We start from the raw sequence: 22,787 nt of genomic DNA on the forward strand, positions 1-22,787 counted from the left end.
TACCTTTTGAGTGACGAAGGCACCGGAGAAAGTTGACACCATATCCTGCCTGAGAACGAGGAGGGATGAACAGAACCCTGAGGACGGACATCTGAAGCAGCTCCCACCAGTAGTCGAATACAGTGACAGAGAGAGGAAAAACTCAGGCATTAATACAATTATTTATAGGAAGCACAGAGAAGCAACCACGAACCATAGAAATCCACTGAATAGTCAGGGACAAGAACGGAATAGGGGAGATCGGACCTTACTGAGTCGACATTGTCAACATACCAGGGGGAGCAATGTTCTGATAGCATTCTGAGTCATAGGACGAGCATGAGAACCCCAGGTCGAAACCTCTAGAAACCACCGAGCATGCAGACCATACAGAACCCAAACGAAATGTGCAAACCAAATGACCAAGTGAGGGTTTAATTGCCCATACCTATGCAGGACGAGAAATCCGAGGGAGGACAGTTGGAAATCAATGGAGGGCAGAGGTACCAATCATCTGTACAGGTACAAAGGACAATTACAGTATCCATAAATTCAACCGCCACCAAATCGACCTGTATCCAAAATAAATCTATTGTTCATTATTAATTACCATGTAATTCCCTCACTGTTGTTCGTGGAGAAGGGCTACGTGGGCTGGGACCATCATCGAATGTGTCTAGTAATGGTAGAAAGTATGGCCGAAGGTGATCCACATTGAACACTGGGTGCAGGCCAAGGAATGGCAGAATGTTGAGCTCAAATGCATTGTCTCCCATAGCCTTGGTAATGGTGTAAGGACCATATCAGAGTGGTCTAAGTTTCCGAAAGGCTTTGGTAAGGCGTTCCTTTTGCAAATAAAACTAGACTTTGCGCCCACCTAAAACTTGTGTGGCACCTGATGTTGATCATGTCACTGCTTGTACTTGGCATTTGATTTCTCCAGAATGTCATGGACCTACTAGCGAATATGTTGGATGTGCTCAATGAAGTTGTTTGTCTTATCTGTTTCAGACTGGACATGAGTTGAAACTGCGTGAGTAGCTGCAAATGGCATGGCTACATCAATGGGACATAGTGGCTGGAATTGCAATCCCACCGAAAAAGGGTTGTGGCTAGTTGAGCTGTGGAGAGCCCAATTGTAGCTGTGCTGAAAATAGGGGAGGCTCTCATCCCATGTGAGTGGATGCTTTGAGTTTTACATGCACAAAATGTGTACAATCATCATGTTGACAATCTCTGTTTCGCCATCAGTTTTAGGATGGAAGGCTATGGACTTAGTGAGTTTGGTGTCCAACATAAACCAAAGACTAGACCAAAATGTATTGACTAACCTGTTGTCCCAATCTGAGATGATAAACTATGGGATCCCAAAGTGTACCCACACTCATTCAAAGAAGAGTTTAACTGTGGCTTCGGCTGTGATATTCTTCTTGCAAGCTGCCATAATGGCCATCTTCGAGAACCTATCGACGACCACAAAAACACAGTCATTTCTATGCTTAGTGGAAGGAAGGCCTGACATGTAATCCATGGAGATGGATCCCCAAGGTAGACTAGGGGTAGGAAGGGGGGTATAGAGGCCTTGCTTCTTGATGGTTGGTTTGGCAATGGTGTAGGCAGTGCATGACCTGATGTACTTCCTGACATCTTGTCGAAGATTCAGCCAATAGAAATACTTCTACAGTACTGCCACCGTTTTCTCGATCCCGAAATGCCTAGGAGCGTGACTATAGTGTGCTTCCCAAATCATCTTGGCACACTCACTTGAAGGAACACAAAGGTGACCCAGATGGCATAAAAGGGCATCCTGGAGGTGAAAATCTGGAACATGCTATCCTCTAAGAGTGTCTAGTATGTGTGGTCGAATTCTGGGTCGCTTTTGTAGAGAAGTGGTCAATTAGAAGTCTCGTGCACACTAGAGTTGAGCATGGTGGTTAACGCCATGATCGGTGGTCGACCGAGGAAATCTGTAACATTAGTGGTGCTGCCCATATTATACTTGATATTAAAATGGAACTATTGCAGGTATGTGGACCACTTCTGACGGCGATCATTCTATAATTTCCCTTAAGTTTGTATGAACTGCAAGGGTTGGCGGTCTGTGTGGATGACCGTCTATTTCCCCAAAATGTAATGTTTCCATTGTCAGCAGGCCTACACAATGGAATACATCTCTTTGTCATAAGTGTGATACTTCTGGACTGTGTCTGAAAGTGTCTCACTATGATATGCCATTGGACGCCTCTATTGAGTAAGGATTTCCCCAATAGCATAGTCAGAGGCATCTGTCTCGACCTCAAATGGTTGTCGCAAGTCTAGTAATGCAAGCGTTGGTGCTGAGTAGAGGTGATCTTTCAACTCTATGAATAACTTCTATTGAGATTCAAACCAAAATAATTTTTCTTTCACTTCTCCCTTGGTGACTTGACTCAAGTGCCAATTAATATGAGAAAATCACAACATGAACTTGCGGTAGAAGTTGGCAAGAGCTGGAAAGTTATGGAGCTCTATCAGAGTGGTAGGAGACGGCCAATCCCAAATTACTTGGATCTTGGCTAGATCCACACGCACCCCCTATTCATCAATGATGTATCCCAAATATTGAACCTGGGTCATGCCAAAAGTGCATTTCTCCAAATTGGAACATAACTTGTGTTGCTGCAGTGTTTGGAGAACCTGTCGGATGTGGTGGAGGTGCTCTTCCCAACTTCTGGCTGAAGATCAGGATGTCATCCAAGTATACCACTACAAATGAGTTGTTGAATGGCTGCAATATGTCATCCATTAGCCTCATGAAGGTTGCAGGAGCATTCGTCAATCCGAAAGGCATAACCAACCATTCGAAAAGGCCATCCTTGGCTTCGAAGGAGTTATTCCACACATTAGAGGGTTCGATTGGTACCTGGTGATATCATGACTTCAAATCGATATTGCGGAAATATTTTCCCCCCTTCAGTTGGTCCAGGAGGTCATCAATCCGTGGGATCAGGTACCTATTATGGACAGTGATCTTGTTCAGCGCCTGATAGTCAATATAGAGTCTCGAAGTCCCATCCTTCTTCTGTACCAACACAATCATGCTCCCACAGGGAAATGAACTAGGATGGATGTGACCTTTTTGCAGGAGTGTTTTGGGAAGTTTTAGTGTCTACAGATAAACACTTAAACCCTTAGACGAGTAGCTAAGTCTAGAGCAATAGTTTAAAGGGTTCTCTGCTTTTCCTATGATCAATAGATTAAATAAGAGGCAAAGAAGCCTACCTGTAGCCTGCGCTTGCTCCTTATCTCCCTTGATCGATCCTCTCCATACTTATTCCACTTGAAGAGTACCTGCACACAAACAGAAGACAACAACCAATCAAAGCATATGATAATGATCTATTGATTAAACATAGCATGGAATCAAGTACATGATACACATATGAAAGCATAAATGGATAACACAAGCATATGGAAAAGCTTTGAACACTTTATTAGTAAAAGGAAGGGTTACAACCCATTGCTCGATTCAGCATCACTCCTGCAATTCAATCCCATCCTCTCCTCATAACAAGCAAGACATTTTGACATCATTACAATACTTGAAATCAACTCAATTCTCATACTAAGAGCATCTCCACATAATTTAATAATTTCCAGCCCCTGATCACTTAGATGAGTAGTCTTTTTACTGGTGAATGAAGGAAGTTATGCCATAAATGGTGATAATGAATGCCCTCCCAAACTTATAATTTAGCTCCATGGAGGAATGGGTAAGGGATTGAAGTTCCTTAACTCCTTCCCTTATCTAAATACGAGCTCAAAGAAGTAGATAGCCTTGAAAAACTTCTAGAGGCATCCAATGGATAAGGAATCTTTCAAACCCCAATGGAAATTTGCTCAAATTCAGCCAGTGCAGGCCAAAGAGGGACCAAGTGTGTTGCATAACACCCTATCAGTGTATGGTTTGCATTGCACTGCACCTTAATGAAGGCCTACATGCATTGATCTTCTTAGAGGTAGTTTCTAGATGATTTTGGTCATGAAACTTCTTAGGAAGCTAGGAATTCTGATGGTTGACTTCTTTAGGGCATGTAACAACTAAATTAGGGTTTTATGGGCCCTAATAGTACTGATATGTAGGTTGGAGTTGATGTGCCCAAAAGGATCTGTAACAAGGAGCTCCTGAATGTGCCTCTTGATTTCATCGTTCTCTAGAACAGAGCATCGATAGATTGCTCCATTGGGCAACGGTGCACTTGGGGTTAGATTGATGGATTGCTTGACCTGATAGTGTAGAGGAACCCCTATAGGGGAGGTCAAGATGTCCTCATACTCCTCCACAACCTTGTCCATCTATAGTTGTCATGGGAAGTGGCCCTATCTAGAGGTCATGGCCACCGTCTTCTTCTTTCCTTGAGGGCGTATCATCACAAAAAAAAATTTCTTGGTTTTGGAAATGAGCTTACTACACTATTTTGTAGTAACCAAAGAGATCGCAGTAGGTGGTGCTACCTCCGGTATCATGTACAACTTATTTCCCAAAGTAACAATAATAGCACGGGGCCTTGATTCATACACATCATGTCGCTTCCACAAGTATGGTTGTCCTAATAATACATCACAAAATTCAAGGGGAGAAATGTCACACATTACCTCATCCATGAAGGGCTTGATGTTGTATGGAAGGTGACACTACTAGATCACACAAAGATCTCATCCTTGGTGAAGCCATCCAATGGTGTATGGTTGTGGATTTGCTATGGTTGGTAAGACCAGCTGCTTCACGACCTCTATTGAAATGAGGTTCTTTTGGCTCTCACTGTCGACAATGAACTATAGCAGGGAGCCCTTTACCCACATATGGGAGTGGAAGAGACACTCCTCCTCCTCTGGATCTTCAGGTTCCTCCTTCTAGATCTCCATGGTGGCAACGGTGGTGTTGGGCTCCTCATCGATAATCTGCTTCCCTTTGTCATTCCCTTTGTCAGGTTCTGACTCAAAGTCAAAACATGCATCTGATTATGAAACCTTTAGCGTGGCCACTAGTGACTACTTGGCCCACCACTCACCTATGTTGTGCGTGGAGCTCTTATGGAACTCACACCACTTTCCCGTGTCCTTTTTCAGCTTCGCGACGCTGTTATTTGCTTGTAGCTTTGGCGGATTTTCTTGGGCCACCCCGCCTTGGCTTTGTCCTTTGTTCTACAATTTGGCGCCACCTTTCCCTTGCTTCGGAATTACAGATCTAAAGTCTCGTTTCTTCTATTTAAATTTTTACTTGACCTTGACGACATATCGGTATGTCGTGTCGAGCGAGGAGATGTTTAGGAATTCTATCTCTTCCTGGATGTACTTGTGTAGATAGCCATGGTATTTGAGTACCAAATGCTGCTCTGAATCCTTGATACCCAAGTACGAAGGGTATGGAAAATATTGGTAAACTCCAGCACATCTTCGTCTCTTCCATGCCGCAGTGTGGTCCACTTTATGTATTGATCCTCATAGCTTCCAATAGGTTAGTACTGCTCCTTGATGGCATCTCATAATGAATTCCAAGTGGGTGTAGCTAAAAATAGTGAGCATGTACTTTCATCCTTCTGCTCGCAGTAGGTTTCCCACTAGTCCTTGATGTGGGGGGCTGCTTTGAGAAGAGAGAAAATAATCTTTTCCCGACTGGAAAAATCATGAACAGAAAAATAACCCTTTAGTAGATTTAACCATTTATTGATGGCATCTACGTCTATCTAACCCTTGAATATGGGGATTTCAAAATTAACCTGTACCTTAAATGGTGTGGCATTTCCAGAGTAGCTGTTGGAAGCCAATGCCTTGCCCCTGGGTAGCCGCTGAAGGATCTGGGCAACGTTGTCCATCATCGTGTTCCTTTGTCGCTCGAAGGCTTCTTCAAGCAATATTTTGATAGGATCTCCTACCCCCTTGTCTTTCTTTTCATCCGCCTTAGGAGGCCGTCAGGATTTGCGAGGCTGGTCTTGCAAAGGTTCGACTATTTCAAGCCCTAACTCCTTATATCTCGACCTCATTGGGGACATGCAAAGAAAAACAGAGAAAAAAAGCAGACCGCTCTAATACCATTGATCCGCATTTAAACAAGAACCCAAGAAATTACAAAGATAACCATAAACACAGAGATGCAGTGGAAATAATACTTCATTTCATTAATGTAAAATATTGAAATATGCTTACAAACATAAATGGAAATACACCAGCCGGGGCGACAGTAGCTTATCTCTGAGAAGTGATGTGGTGGCTACATGCTTCTGAACTGAAATACAATGAGGCTCAAGGGCCTTTTTATTATTGAACAATAAGAGAAAACCTTAAACAACCCAAACCCTAACCCAAGGAGATGTAACACCAAGAGTTTATGGGACCCGTTGGGGTGAGTTGGAAAGCCAAATTCCCGGGGTCCTCGCCTGGTCATATTATCTCCATTTGACACGCATGATAGCCCATTAGAAAGATCTCTCCGAGGACTACAATGGCAAAGATGATTTTAGTCAAAATACCACTAGCGGTAGATTTCCAAAAAAACATCATTTAGGGCCTCAAAATGGCTCCGAAAGTTTATGACCCGAAAAAGTGCTAAAAATAGTAAATTATGCTACAATTAAGGAAATAGAAAAACTAAAACAACCAATGGTTGGGGTCCTAGTGGAATTTGCAGATGGCCACCAATATCCACCTGGATCAAATACAAGGAGAAATAATTTTTCATTAATGATGCAAAATCTAAAAGTAGGATGGGACTTGCACGTTTCACTGACCATAGAGTGGCTGAGCCAAATCTCTCTTCAACCAATCACCCTCATGCCATTTTCGAATCATGAATGTGGGATCACATAGAACATATCAATCAAAAATCATTGAGGGCTTCCAAAGGCCATCCACCTCAACCCATCAAATAGTGATTCCACCTCACGGTCAGACATCACAAAACCATCATCAGATTGATCTCCTTCCAAGCCTTCTTGGCCTTCCAGAGTGTTTGTTCTAACCAAGGCTTCCAGTACTAGTAACTCAACCCACAGTTGTCGCTAGGCTTCTAGAGCATTTGTCTAACCAAGACTTCAAGGACTAGTAACTCAACACAAGAGGGCTTCCAGAGCATTTATCCAACCAGGGCTTCGAGGAACTAATAACTCAACCCAAGCTAGGTAAACATGATAACCAACCAAAAAATAATGAAAGTAAACCCAAAATCAACATGGCTATCGAGGAAATTGAAAAGCTAAGCAATCCACTATCAATCTAGGCAATCCTCCTTGCCAATGATAAATCATGACCAAGAATCGACATCCATATGCCATGCATGCTAAAAATAGTGAAGAAATCATACATGCAACTGGGTACTTGTAAGAAAGTCTGATGTAGCTACTGACCTTGATGCCCTCTTGTGCTTTCTTGCTCTTCCGTTGGCTTCTTGCTCTAGGAATCCAAGTATTCGACACCCAACAAGAGTGCTCCTAGAAAACTTTAAGTCCACAAGAATACAAGAGAGAGAGAGAAATAAATGAGAGAGCTCCAAAAATAAATTAATAAAATGTTACCAAATGATCCTCAGAAACCTTTTTATGAATAAGGCCTCTAGTTTCTTTATTTTCCATTATTTTCCTTCAATTTCCTCCTCACATGCAACCTGTTATCTTTCACTTTCTTTTTCTCCTAATTCCCATTATTTTCATAAATAAATCTGCCAAAAATACCATTTTTCCTTTCCAAATCATTTATTTACTTTTATTGCATTGAATTTTCACCAGGTCTATTACAGAACCCCCCCCCCCCCCTTAGGGGAACACCGTCCTCAGTTTTCAACAACACCTATAACCACAAACTACTGTAAACAAAGTCTATTTTTGATGGAGCTTTATAACTTAGCTCATTGTAGTATTTACAATGATCAGCCTCCTCAGAAGAAAAACAACACGAAAACACAACGATGTAACATCATAATGACATGACACCCATACCGCTTATTGAAGCTTTATAACATCGCTCATGGTGGTATATACATCCCTATACATATGTACATAAACCAACATCATCAAAACATATATAAAAACACATACCAAGACATATATGAAAGCACCATACCAAAACAGCTTTGGCTCAACCAGAAAAAAAGGAAGGATACATAGCCCGCATCTGATTTTCCATCTCCTATGTAGCTTCATCCGGCCTACAGTGCTTCCACTGCACCTTAACTTTCTTAGTTCCTTGGTTTCGAAGCATGGGCACATTTTTCTAGAATATACACTGAGGCTCTGACTGGAATTCTCCATCTAGCTCCACCTGCAATACAAACCAGTCAGTCACATGATCAACATCTTTAACATATTTCTTAAGAAATAACACATGGAAAACATCATGGAATTTCATTGTCAGAGGTAGTGCAAGTCGATGGGTTACTGGACCAATCCTCTCAATGATATTGAAAGGTCCACAAAATTGTGCTGCCACCTTGGCACATGATCCAATCTGTAAGGATCTCTTCATCAGTTTGATGCGCAAGTACACCTATTCCCCAACCTGGAACTCCTTGAACAACATGTTCCGATCTACATATATTTTCTTCCTATCATGTGCTACCTTTATATTTCTGTTTATAACCTACATTTCATGTTCCATGTCTACTAACATGTCTAGTCCAATAAATACCATGTTAATCAGATCACTCCAACTCATAGAAGTATTGCAACTTCACCCATACAATGCCTCAAAAGGACTTATCCTCAAACATTCCTGATAACTCTTGTTGTATGCAAACCCTACCAAGGAGAGATACTCTTCCCACTTCTATTGTTGATGCATCACATACATCCTCAACATTTCCTCCAGTATCTTGTTGACCCTCTCTACCTATCCATCTATTTGCAGATGATAAGTTGTACTGAAGGCCAACTTGGTGCCCAAACTTGCAAACATCTCCTTCCAAAAATTGGAACTGGACTTCACATCACTTTATGACACAAAATTCTTTAGAACACCATGTAATATGATCATGTCTCAAATGAATAACTGTGCTACATCACTATCTAAGAATGTAGACTTCACTAGAATGAAGTGTGGAACCTTTGTCAACCTACCCATAATAACCATGATGGAATCATGTTGTCTCACTGTCCTTGGCAACCCCGTGATGAAGTCCATTTAAATGACCTCCCATTTCTACCCTAGAATCACGATCAGCTCTACCAGTCTAGCTATATGTTTACACTCTGCCTTAACATGCTAACAATCAAAACTTCTAGCCACAAACTTGGCTACATTCTTCTTTAGATTTGGCCAATAGTAAAATATCTTCATTGTTGTCAGTGTGTTCTGATAACTTGGGTGGCCTGAATATGGTTTCACATTAAACTCTCTCAAGATCACCTTCTACATCTTGCTTCTATCTAGCACATATATCCTATATCTGAATCATACCAATCCATCTATCTTAAGACAATAATCCATATCTTGTGCACCGACACTTCTACTTGTACCTTTACCACTACGAGTACCTATACCTGTACTTTCTACCTATACCTGTACCATCACCTTTACATGTACATGTACCATCACCTATACATTACTTGTGCTCTTATGTAACTTGTGTACAATATCCATATATCCCACATCCTGTTGGCATGCTCGCAAGATCCTATCTTGTAGATCTGTACCATAGGAACTCATAGCTGCTAAGTGTTTTACGTGTACCCACCTTCTAAGAGCATCTACCACTCTATTCTCTTTACCTTTTACATCTCGAATCTCGAAATCAAACTAACTAATCATAGACAACCACCGAGCCTACCTACCATACATATTTGGTTGGTAAATAGATATCGCAAACCATTGTGATCACTCATCAATGTAAACCTCCTACCCAGAATATAGTGTCTCCACATCTTTAGTGCATGTATAATCACTCCTAACTCAAGGTCATGTGTGGGATAATTCTTCTCATTCTCATTCAATTTCCTCGACTCATAACATACCACCTCCACGTCCACATAAGGACTCGATGAAGTTCATTCCTTCAAGCATCTGCACATACTACAAATTCTTTGTTTCGATCTGGAACCTTTAACATTGGTCCATGTGCCAAAAACTACTTGAGTTGCTTAGAACTAGCCTCACACTCCTTTGTCCATTCGAACTTCTTACCTTTCCTTTGCAATTATGTAATAGGATAAGTGATATGTGAGAAGTTCCCAATGAACGTCTTGTAGTAGCCTACCAAACCCATGAATGATCTCACCTGATCCACATTCTTGGGAGCTACCCACTCCATGATGGCTCTTATATTTTCTGAATCTACTACAATGCCCTCCTTGGAGACAATATGCCCCAAGTAATGTACCTCAATATGAAAGAAACTGAACTTGCTGAGATTAGTATAAAACTGATGCTCCCTCAACAACGTCAACACTGCTGCTAAATATTTGACATGGTCTTCCTCATTTTTAGAATATACTAGCATATCATCAATGAAAATAGTAACAAACTTATCCAAATACAGATGGAACACACTATTCATCAAGCACGTAAATTTAGCTAGAGCTTTAGTTAAGCCAAATGGAACTATAACAAACTCACAATGCCCATACCTGGTCCAAAAAGTGATCTTGTATATTTCTTCCTCTTTGATGTGTACCTGATGGTATCCCGATCTCAAGTCGATCTTAGAGAATACTGTTGCTCCCTTTAATTGGTCAAAGTAGTCATCAATCCTTGGTAACGAATACCTATTCTTGATGGTCGCTTTGTTCAGCTGCATCTAGTCATTGCATAATCTAAGAGCACCATCTTTCTTCTTCACAAACAATACAAGTGCACCCCATGGTGATACACTTGGCCTAATTTACCCCTTGTCCAAAATTTCCTTCATTTGCAAATTTAACTCAACCAACTCAGGTGTGCTCATCCTGTAAGGTGATTTTGATGCTGGATTTTCCCCTAGCACTAAATCAATAGAAACGTCTACCTCCTTGTGAGATGGAAACTCTTAAATGTCATCAAGAAATATTTCCCTAAACTTTTCTAGAATTGGGTACTTACTCAACACATCTACATCCTCAACTTCCTTACCCTTATCACTAGAAATGTGTACTACAAATATCTCTCATCCTTTCTTGTGGCTACGCTTTTCTTGGATAGTTGTCACCATCCTGACTAATATAACATTCTTCTTACTGTGTAAAACTCTTGGTTCTCCATTGTCATCAACACGGTCAATGGATTTGTCATAACATTCTACCTTGGTTCTATGAAGATACAACCAATCCATTGCCATCAAAATGTTGTATAAACCCAACGATAATACATTCAAATGTGTTGTAGTAGGCATACCATTCAAATAAAATATACAAGCTCTTACCCAATGACGAACTCACTTTTTCGTACCTGTAGCCAACTGCACTAACCAAGACTTTGTATTTAATTCCTTACTCAAACCACACTTATCCTCCAAGTTAGGACAAACATAGATATAATTATATCCAGGGTAAATTAAAATATAAATATCTTAATCGCAACTTTTAGTGTACATCTCAATAATAGATGGTTGGTGATCTAGATATTTTTTATCCAATGTCGTATAGATACATGGAATACTCTGACCAACATCCCCAATAGATTGTGCCTCCTACACACTATATATATGAGGCCTACCCCCTCATTCTATGGAAAATCTATCCTTTGACGATCCTTAGCACAAATCCAACACTCTATAGGCTTCCAACCTATCTTCTTATTCATTTTTCCTAATCAGAATCCATGTCCTCTATCTGACGCATTTGACTTCTTATGTGGTCCAGCATTCTCCTTGTTACCTATATCCTGAGGCATTACTTATTTTATATTTAAATTCCATCCATAACCCACTAATGAACCTCTAAATCTTGGCCTTTTCCTTTGTGAGATAAGGCACATACCTTAGCAACTCCAAGAATCTGCTAGTGTACTCATCATATGTCATGGAGCCCATATTTAGCTCATAAAATTCTTTTGCTTTATCATGAAAGTATCTCTTTGACAAATAATTCTTCTTGAATAGTCTCTAAAAGTCACTCCAAGTCAAATCCTCCTCATGAATACATCTGACATTCTTCACATCTTTCCAGTAAATATTTGCTTTACCTTTAAGACTAAATGTAGCCACTCTAGCTTTCATGTTCTTTGAATAGTCATGCAATCTAAAGAATTTCCACATCCCAAGCAACCATGCCTCTGCATCCTACGGTTTCTTCATCTCTCCATCAGATGTTGGTGGCTTTGATTTCATAAACTCATTTGAAGAATATTCCCTATCACTCCTCCTATAAGGATGGTAATGATGATGATCGTGAGACCTATGTAAATCAAAACTAGAATAATACTTGTGTCCATCCCCTCTCCTATCTAGAGTGTCCAACAATCTACCACCTCTAATTGTTTCATCTATATTTGACCTGTCACCACCATGCAACCAACTACCACATGCCCCATTAGTTATATCCTCCTACTCATAGCTGATTCGACGGGGTCCCTATCGCTGCAAATATGACAAACTATGAAGTATTGCTGCATTTATCTCTACTTGTTTTTCCTGTGCCTGCATGGTTCTATCATTATCTTCCTTACAACTCCTTATTCCTTCGTTTAAGCTTCTCAGTGTAACTGCCAAATTAAGAGAGTTCCCAACACCATACTACTCTTTGGATTTATAGGGAGAGTCTTTATACTAAACCATCTTGCTATCCATTTGATATTCCTTCCTACAAGGTATATCATGTCAGCTAAACCAAATCAAAATAAAAGAACGTACCTTAGCATAGCTTGGGGAGGATACCTTGTCTGCAAGATCAAAAAATCGGCATGATACATGTATAACATAATCATGACAACATATAGAAACATAACATCTAGGCATATAATCATGTAATTGTTATCTTAGCTAGGGTCCAATCATCAATGCATGACCTTAACAACAACACATACTACGATCTCATGCATGACAACAAATACTACATCACTTTACACTTGACCTCATGCAAACATGAACATGCATAACCGATTCATAACCATCCACACATATGGATAAGAATGTATGATCAAGCATGGATGAATGATACTTGAAACCAAACCTACCAGAATGATACATGCATTCAAGCATACAACAATGTAACCAAACATGCAAGAATTTAACCAAGAACACTACAATGATACATGTAACCGACATGTAACTAGTCATACACTCATAGCGATGGATCCCATAGTAAAACACATCAACTCTACATGACGACATCACTACCACTATGAACAAAATTGTACAAATGAAACAAGAACATGGAATGAAAGTGTGAGAGACACACATAAAATTTACATGAATGCATCACCAACACATAACCCATCATGTCCGAGGGGTGAATCATGCTTTTATACAACTCTCTAACTCCCTCCTCCCACATTTACTGAGGCAACCGGCCAACCAGGGTAAACATGCAACGAGGGGCCATTATGATATGATTCAACCTCCTAATTCACGTTAAGGAAGTGGAACCAGAAACAAAACATACATATATTCAACATCACCTTCAAGACCCTCAGGAACCAATCCAGTACTTCATACAACTTACCCTTAGGTCCCACACAACTTTTGGACAACTTAAGCCTGAATCACTCTCATGCTATAGGCATGACGACATCCAGAAACCCAGAGTCGCTCTCACATGCTTACTTACCTGCATCTAGAGACTCATTTAGTCATTGTTATGCCAGTGTCCCTAGGATTTGAGCCACTTTTTTAGGCGCAAAGTGCAGGTCATTGTCGAGAATTGAACCATCTCTTCAGAACAGTAAAATAACATGGAAATCACAATGCTGAAGAAAATTCTTGTTTAAGACCTTGACTGGACCCCTACTAGCCATGACAAACATTTTGACCAACATATTATGAATATGTAATCTACAAGTGTAAATAACAGTTTTGAGCATAGGGATCTCATACTTAGTTGAGAATCGTTAAGAACAATTTATACCTAAATACATCAAATACCATTCCATCCATTAGGTCATGGATACATTGATATTTCAATTACAAGTAAAAACATGGTGAAAACCATACATGGATGTTGTCATAAAACACATACATAACCAACATAATAGTAGTAGAAATACTCATGAAACTACAACCATATAGACCAAACATAATCCATCAAAATGCTCATAAAAATACAAGGAGAAATAATATTTCATTAACAATGAAAAATCTAAACCCAAGACGGGACTTCCACATTTCACCCGATCATAGAATGGTTAAGACAATTCTCTCTTCAACCATTCACCCTTGTACCATATTCCAAGCATGAATGTGGAATCTCATAGAACACATCAATCAAAACTCATCCAGGGCTTCTAGAGGCCATCCACCTCAACCCATCAAATAGCGATTCCACCTCACAGTAAAACATCAGAAATCCATCATCAGGTTGGTCTCCTTCTGAACCTTCCAAGGATTTCAGAGTGTTTATTCCAACCAAGGTTCCCAGGACTAGTAACTGAACCCTTAGATTCCATCAGGCTTCCAGAGCGTTTTTCCAGCCAAGTCTTCTAGGACTAGTAACTCAACCCACCAAGGGCTTCCAGAGCATTTTTCCAGCCAAGGCTTCTAGGACTAGTAACTTAACCCAACTTTTTAACGGCTTGCAGAGCATTTGTCCAACCAGGGCTCCCAGGAACCAATAACTCAACCCAAGCTAAGGAAACATGAGAACCAACAAAAAACAATAATGAATGTAAACCCACAATCACCATGGCTATCCAGGAAATGGTAAGGCTAGGAAATCCACTATCAATCTAGGAAATCCTCCATGCTAATGAGAGATCATGACCTTGAATCCACATGAATATTCCATGCATGCTAAACCTTGTGAAGAAATCATACATGCAACTCGGTACCTGAAAGCAAATCTGATGTAGTTACTGATCACAATACCCTCATGTGCTTTCCTTCTCTTCATCTTCCTTCTTACTCCAAGTATCCAAGTATGCCACACCCACCAAGGGTGCTCCAAGAAAACTCTAAGTCACCAAGACTATGAAAGATAGAGAGAATAATGAGAGAACACCAAAACTGAACTGACAAAAGGTTATCAACTGATCCTGAGAAGCCGTCTTATGAATGAGGCCTCTATTTTCTTCATTTTCCATTATTTTACTTCAATTTCCTTGTCACATGAAACATGTGACCTTTGACCTCCTTTTTCAACTAATTTCCATTATTTTCATAAATACATGTTCCAAAAATGCCATTTTTCCTTTCCAAAGCCTTAGCCATTGCCTTTGCCAATTTCGTTAACCATAAACAATCACAAGTGATCCCCATCACTAGGATTTTTCCCAACATTCAGCTTGAAATAAGTGTACCATCAGACCTGGTTATTATTTTTTGTTTATTTACTTTTATTACATGGAATTTTCACCAGGTATGTTACATGAAGTTTTAATAAAAATCACAAGACACAAACCTACTCTACCACTCTTCAGAATGTAATTCACAATCTATAAAAGAAAAATGAGACATGCAATAATAAATAACACACATGCAACAAGTATTTTTCCCAGGGAAAGAAAACTCCTAAAAACCCCAATGTGTACTTGCATTAAATCGGTATAATGAAGAGCTATTACATTTTCTTTGCTCAGCTAAGCACAACCTGCAAGTGCATAACCTATCTATCTAATCACTGAAAGGCTTTGACCCAAACTTAGTCAAATTCTACCTCTTCTTGAGCTCCTATTTTCTTGCGCAATTCCTGAGGAAATATGCCCCTATTAATTAAGAATTTCGTCCAAAATGTTAGCACAATTCCTCAGGGTTGATCACCTAACCTCATGCAACACTGGTATACTCAACTAATTTACAACTTCTAGTTAACTGCCTTTGAAAGTCCACCACAACTAGTAAACTTGTATTATTTGCATGCATGAGCTGATTATTAGCTGATTGATCAGTTAACTAGATGATCTCTGAGCTAGACTGATGTCCCACTACTTAACTGACCACCAACTAGTTATATTAATAGTTAGAATCAGTTTAGGTTATTACAACTAAAAGTAACTCAACTTAGGCTCCTAAAATTTAGGAATCACTACATGCCACTGAACTTCATGGCCCTAACTTGAATTGACTAAGATAACTAAGTGACAAGAGTGATGCGACCTCAGTTAACTCCAATTTTTCGACAAATGTGGAATTTCAAAGTTTCTCAATTTAATGAGGGAAAAAAATTGAGAATTTCTTGCCATATCTTTCAACACTCCTCTTGGCAAGAAGGGAATTATCAAATAAACGTATTCTTAACTTATGGAATTTACCACATGCAAAAATTCTTATTGTTGTTGCTTCTACTACAACATATGCAACAAATAAACGTCAAAAAAAAAAAACTAAATGAACTGTGTGTGCAACTGTCTATTGGTAAAAAAGTATTGTTGTTGAATCTGCTACCGAGCCTCGTGCTTTGTTGTCAACACTCCTCTATGCTCCTTAGTATCTAACTAACATTGATCCTCCTACTATTGAATATTGTGGGCCCCTGTAGTAAGGTACTAATCCATGAGGAGAATGTCCCAATGGACCTTTCCCAAATTTCTGCAACTCTTGGACTAAGGATCTACATCACTCCACCACACTCCTCCAGGTATAGTTTCACGTGCTTCCTCTACCCACTTGGCTTGAACTCTCCCCCTAATGAAGGTCTTTTCTTGACCAGATGTCTCCACTTTGCCTCCTCCCTTTCTCTCCATTTGTGGCTGCTCCACATCTTCCTAAGACTCCTTTTGAGGTTCTGTTTGGAGAGGTCTATCCTTCTCTTTCTTAGCCACCATATCTCTAATATTTTCCTTTCTCCTCAATGTTGTGCATTCATCTTCTACCTCAATTTCATGTAGGTTCTTGACTCGAACCCTATCTGCTTCACATGTCCCATGGCTATGTGTCTCACAAATCTTTTTCCTTTGTTGAAGATCATATCGTAACCATGGCCTTCCAAAACTACAACAGATATGAGATTTTTATTTAGTCCTCGAATGAACATGACATCCGTGAGCTGAGGGTGGATCCTAACTCCCTTTGAAAGGTGACTATACCAATCCTGGTTTCGTCTTGAAACTAAATATTCATTTGGAGATATTTCTCCTCCAAGTCACTAAAAAACTCTCTACACACAGTCATGTGGAACGAGGCACCCAAATCCAAGTGCAACACACTCCACATCATAGTGCTAGTCATGGAAGCAATAAGGGTTAAATATATCTCAAACTGTGAAGCCAAAGCTTCACCTACTGCTATTACTGTAGACTCCTTGATATACTTTTTGTGTGGAAACTTAGTAGCATAGTGCCCAAATTCATGACAATTTAAGTATTTAATTTTTGAAAAGTCTTTCTTCTTTCCCCCTTGGCTAGATTCAACCTCGCCATGGGAATTATTTATCTTGGCCTTCATTCCTTTCCTCATTAAACCAAATCCTTCATCCTCTTCTTTGGGTGAGGTCCCATATTTGGTATTCCACCTTATTTCCTCTTGTACCAAATCAGACCATAAGTGTTTCCAATTTGGTAGTTTATCCCTCTCATTCATTCAATATTGTTAGCTATGCCAACTCTTGGGAAGGCCCAAAAGGGCTAGGCTTACCAAGTCTTCTTCAGGGATAGTAACACTAACCCAACCAAGTTCATCATGACACTATGTCAACTTGCTCAGATACTGTAGAATTGTGTCGTTCTTATGCATATTGATACTTTGAAGTTTATGCTTGTGCATTAGCTTCCTTTGGTCACTATTCTTCTCAAACAACTATGTCAATACTTTCCACATTATGAACGAAGTTTCTTTTCTTTGGAGATTTGAGACAATGTGATCCCGTACTCCCTCTGATATTATTCTCCTCACCTTTGCTGCATCTTTCTTCCATTGAGCAAGGCTATGGACATAAAATGCTTGTTGTTTTGAAACATATAACTTGATGTATTCTAGAAATCTATTGCCATCCAATTCCGCCTCCATGCAATCGTTCCACAAAACAAAATTAGAGGTGTCTTACAAGGCATACTCTAGCCTTAGTCCATTGAAGACCATCTTCTTAGCTCTCAAGAAATCATGTTGCGCTGAGCTCCAAGATAAGACATCTTGAGAAGAGAATTCGAATTCCTACTATGATACCATGTAGAAAGTATGATGTAGATTTGAAACTTCTCATGAATTTAAAAAAAATCACATGACACAACCCTACTCTACTGCTCTGCGGAAAATAATTCACAATATAGAACAAAAATTTTAGACATGCAATAAGGAATAACACACATGAAACAAGTATTTTTCCCATGGAAAGTAAACTACTAAAAACCCCAATTGCTTCATGCATTGAATCAAAATAATAGGGATTTATTACAATTGCTATATGCTCAACTGAGAAAAACCTACAACTACATAACCTATCTTTGTGCTTACTGAAAGTCTCTGACCCATACTTAGTCAATTTATGCCTCTTCTTGAGCCTCTATTTGCTTGTACAATTCCTGAGGAAATAGGCTCCTATCAATTATGAATTTCCTCCAAAATCCTTGTGTAATTCATCAGGGTTGATCACTTGACCTCATGCAACACCTATACATTCAACTAGTTGACACCTACTGGTCAACTACCTTGGAATCTCCACCACAATTTGGGAAGTCATATTCGTTACATGCATGAGCTAATTATTAGTTGATTGATCAATTAACTAGATGATATTTGAGGTAGATTGATATCTATAGTGGATGGAAATAAGAAAAACAAGTATAATACATAAGCCATGAAGCAAATCTTAAGTGGGTTGTCTAAATCATATTCTAAAAGAGAAATTTGTTGTAAAAGGAGATCTTCTTAGGGCTCTAGATGAATTAAAGAAGGCTAGAAGAGAGAACATAATATTGAAAGAAAAATTGCAAAATTTTGAAAAGGAAAGTCATCCTTCTAATAAGAAATAAATGAATCTTCAAAAGGTCCAGCTAGAAGAAGCAAAAAGAGCTAAATAAATCCTATCGTAGAAGCTTACGCACAAGGAAAAGGGATATGAAAGACTAGAAGATGATAATGCATCCTTAGGAAAGTATCTAGTTAAGGAGAATGAGAATGAGGGACACATATCTAATTATTAATCATTCATTATTCTGAAAACAGAGTTAGAGGAATCCAAAAGAATAGAAGAAATGATGACTAGCCAGCTGACTCAAAAATAAAGTCACTGTGAGATATTAGAAGATGAGATTGCCTTCATTTAGAAATGATCTAGATAATACCTATGACTAGCTAACTCAATATGATAAAAATATCATGTTTTTAAATGGTATTCTCATAAATAAAAGATCTGTTGTCATCAAGACTGGTCTTAGTTATGAAGTAGAATCAAACACCAAGAAGGTTGAAGGAAAAGAACCAATCAACTATGTTAAACCAGTTAAAGAAACTAATAGTAATATAACTAAAGGAAATGTTGAACATCAATGACAACAAAGAAAGAGAAATAAATATTAATAGCAACAAAAGAGGTAAATCTACAATAATTTGAACAACCAAGAAGGTCAACAAAGAAATCAACAAAAGTCCTATATACGTCAAATCGAAAACTATCAAAGAAACAATAGAACATATCCTCAAAGGAAAATTCTCCCTAGGTACCAAAAATATATTTTATGGTAATTTGTATTCATGTACAAATTTTGGGCGCAAATTCGTCCATTGTAAATCCTATCTAAGAGATAATCATGTTAGAAATGAGTATTATCAGTCCTCAAGCATTAGGGACAACAACTTGGAAAGTATCCGTAGGAGTAGTCATAGAAGAAAAAAAAATTTTACTCCTTCGGTTAATTACATTGAATTTTATTGTTGTAAGAATTATGGTCACAAATTAGATGAGTATAGAAAAGGAAAGATCAAACATCCCACTCAAAATAAGAAATAAATAGAGGGAACTAATACTTTGAAGGAAACAAGGCATAAAGAAGTAGAAGAGTGTGGAGTTTTACTCTATGTTCGAAGTCAAGGAACTCCATGGCACATTGAGAACGGGAATTTGATTCACATGAAAAGAGATTATAACAATAAAACAGGGGCACAAATCAAGCTAAGGACCAACAAAAATATATTCACATCAGCAACAAAGGAAGCAAGAAAAATGGAGTAATAAATTAGTAGAGATCTAATTTCCCTCATAAATCCAATTAGAATAAAGGTAAAGGAACAATTGGTAAAACAAAAAGTTCTTCAAGAATCATCTCCTCATATAGTTATGAAAGAATCAAACCAATAAATCCCCATTAAGGTGGTGTCAAAAGATACAACTCTTTTTCTCCATTAATGGATTACTCTAACTTCTTCAAATATGATAATCATGGACACCAAGCAAGTGACTATAGATGTAAACCAATAAGTCCTCTGCATCAAAATAAGAAAGAAGAAAGCATAAGGATGCAGAAAAGAAAGAAAATATGACATAGAGATGCAATTTAGCTCTATGCGATCAAGATAAAGAGGACTAGTGGTATGGAGATAATAGATGTTCAAACCACATCACATGAAAAAATCATATTCATCCCTTTGAAGGAAATCAAAAGAGATAGTGCTAGACTTGGGAATAATACATCAACTAGAATATTGGGAAAAGGACTAGTTGGCCTTAACAATGAGAAAAATAGGGGTAGAGATGCCCAAAAAATATATTTTAAGTGTAAGTAAAATGGTTGATAATGGACATGAGGTCATATCCTCTTCTAAAAAATGTGAAATAAGGAAGAATATCGTGAATTAGTAGTTGATGCAACCATGACCTCAAGCATTGTATATATCCTTAATAAATACAAATCAAAAGATTGCAATATGAGACAATTATCTCTCTAAGCTTATTAGTGAAAGTGAAAGACAAGTGAGGGGAAAAAAACCTCAAGTCACATAAAGAAGATAGAAATCATTGAGAATGAGTAGCAAGAGAAGAGTGGTGAGTTGAAAATTCTAGTAGAAATATATTAGGTGTAGTAAGTAAAGCTCTTTTGGCTAGAAAGCAATATGAACAAGTGAATTGATTTGAAGATGGTGTCAAAAGTGAAAATAGGTGCACATGACTATCTAACAAGTAAAAGGAAAGAAGGAAGATGTCAAATTTTGTCAAGAATATCTATATGTTAGGAAGTCAAAGAGAAGAAAATAGAATAATCTAGGGGGAGCAACAAGATTAGCAATAGAATGAATTCATGGTGAGTTGATTCCTCAAGCAAAATGTGAAATGAAAAGTTTGTAGATCTTATATGTTTTATTCTATTTCATTTATAAAGTGGCAGAAAAAATTAGGTTCAATAGTCCTCAAAATAAGAATCTTGTCATGTTAAGGAACAATGAGAATTTGACACTTGAAATAGTCATTAGTATGTATTGTCTCAATTGTAAAAAAATATAAATATAACCTAGTTAAGTTTTATAAATAGGGAGAGCTCTAGGTATTTGGATGATCTAGGTGGATATTGGTGGCAACCCACCAATTCCACTTAGACCCCCAACATTGTTCCCTTTCAATTTCCTCTTTTCCAGCATACTTTCTATTTTTAGCATTTTTTTTGGATCATGAACTTCGAGTACCGCTTTGAGGCCCTAAATGACGTTTTTTGGGGAAACAGGTAAATGGGGGTTCACTATCAATTTTTTTTTGCTTGGATAGATATTTCTAATGAGGTATTGTTCATGCCAAATGGAGATCATGTGAAAACGTTATGACCTCGTGAGGTTGATATTCCAACTAACACCACTGGGGCTTACAAACTTTCAGCACTTCATCCCTTAGGGTTAGATTTTTGGAAGTTTATCAGTTCTCATTGTTTCTTCATGATAAAAAGGCCCTAGAGACTCATTGTACCTTAGTTCAAAAGGCATGTAGTTGTCACATCTCTTCTCAGAGATAAGCTACCGTCGCTCAAGCTAGTTTGTTTCTTTTGTACATGTAAACAATTTTTAGTAGTTGTTATTTATTAATTGAAGTTATGTTACATTATCACTCTATGTTTTTTTTTAAATATGTATCTCATTTCCTTTGTAAATCCAAATCGGTGGTATTAGAGAATTCTTCTTTTTCCTTGTTTTTTTGTGGATATCCCCAATGAGGTTGGGGTATAAGGATTTGGGGCTTGAACTGGTTGAACCCTTGCAAGACCGACCTCGCAAACCCCGATGACCTCCCATGGCAGAGGAAAATATATACAAGGGAGTAGGAGATCCTTTCAAAATGTTGCTTAAAGAGGCCCTCGAGAGACAACGGAACATGATAATGGACAATTTTCGCAGATCCTTTTGACAGGTATCAGTGGGCAAAGAATTTTCATCCATCAGTCACTTTGGAGGTACCACCTCCTTTAACATACAAGTTAACTTTAACATTCCTTTATTTGAAGGCCAAATGTATGCATATGCCCTATATAAATGATTAAATTTGATGGAAGGATATTTTTCAATTCATAATTTCTTCGATAGGGAAATGATTACTTTTTCACTCCTCAAAGTTCCCCCACATGTCAAGCATTGGTGGGAAACTTACTGTGAGTAAAGGGACGAGGAACCCTCACTATTTTTAGTCACACCCTTTTGGAATTCATTTTGAGATGACATCAAGGAACAATGTTACCCTACCGAGAGCTATGAAGATAAGTACATAAAGTGGACCACACTACAATAGGAAAGGACCAAGACTTGGGAGAGATCATGAATATTTTCCATAGCCTATGTATAAAGTTCAGTATCAAGGATTTTGATTGAT

Source organism: Pinus tabuliformis, chromosome Q (genome assembly GCF_031772625.1).
Source record: "Pinus tabuliformis cultivar Carrire ecotype Pingquan chromosome Q, CPIR1, whole genome shotgun sequence".
In the NCBI taxonomy this organism is placed as follows: domain Eukaryota; kingdom Viridiplantae; phylum Streptophyta; class Pinopsida; order Pinales; family Pinaceae; genus Pinus; species Pinus tabuliformis.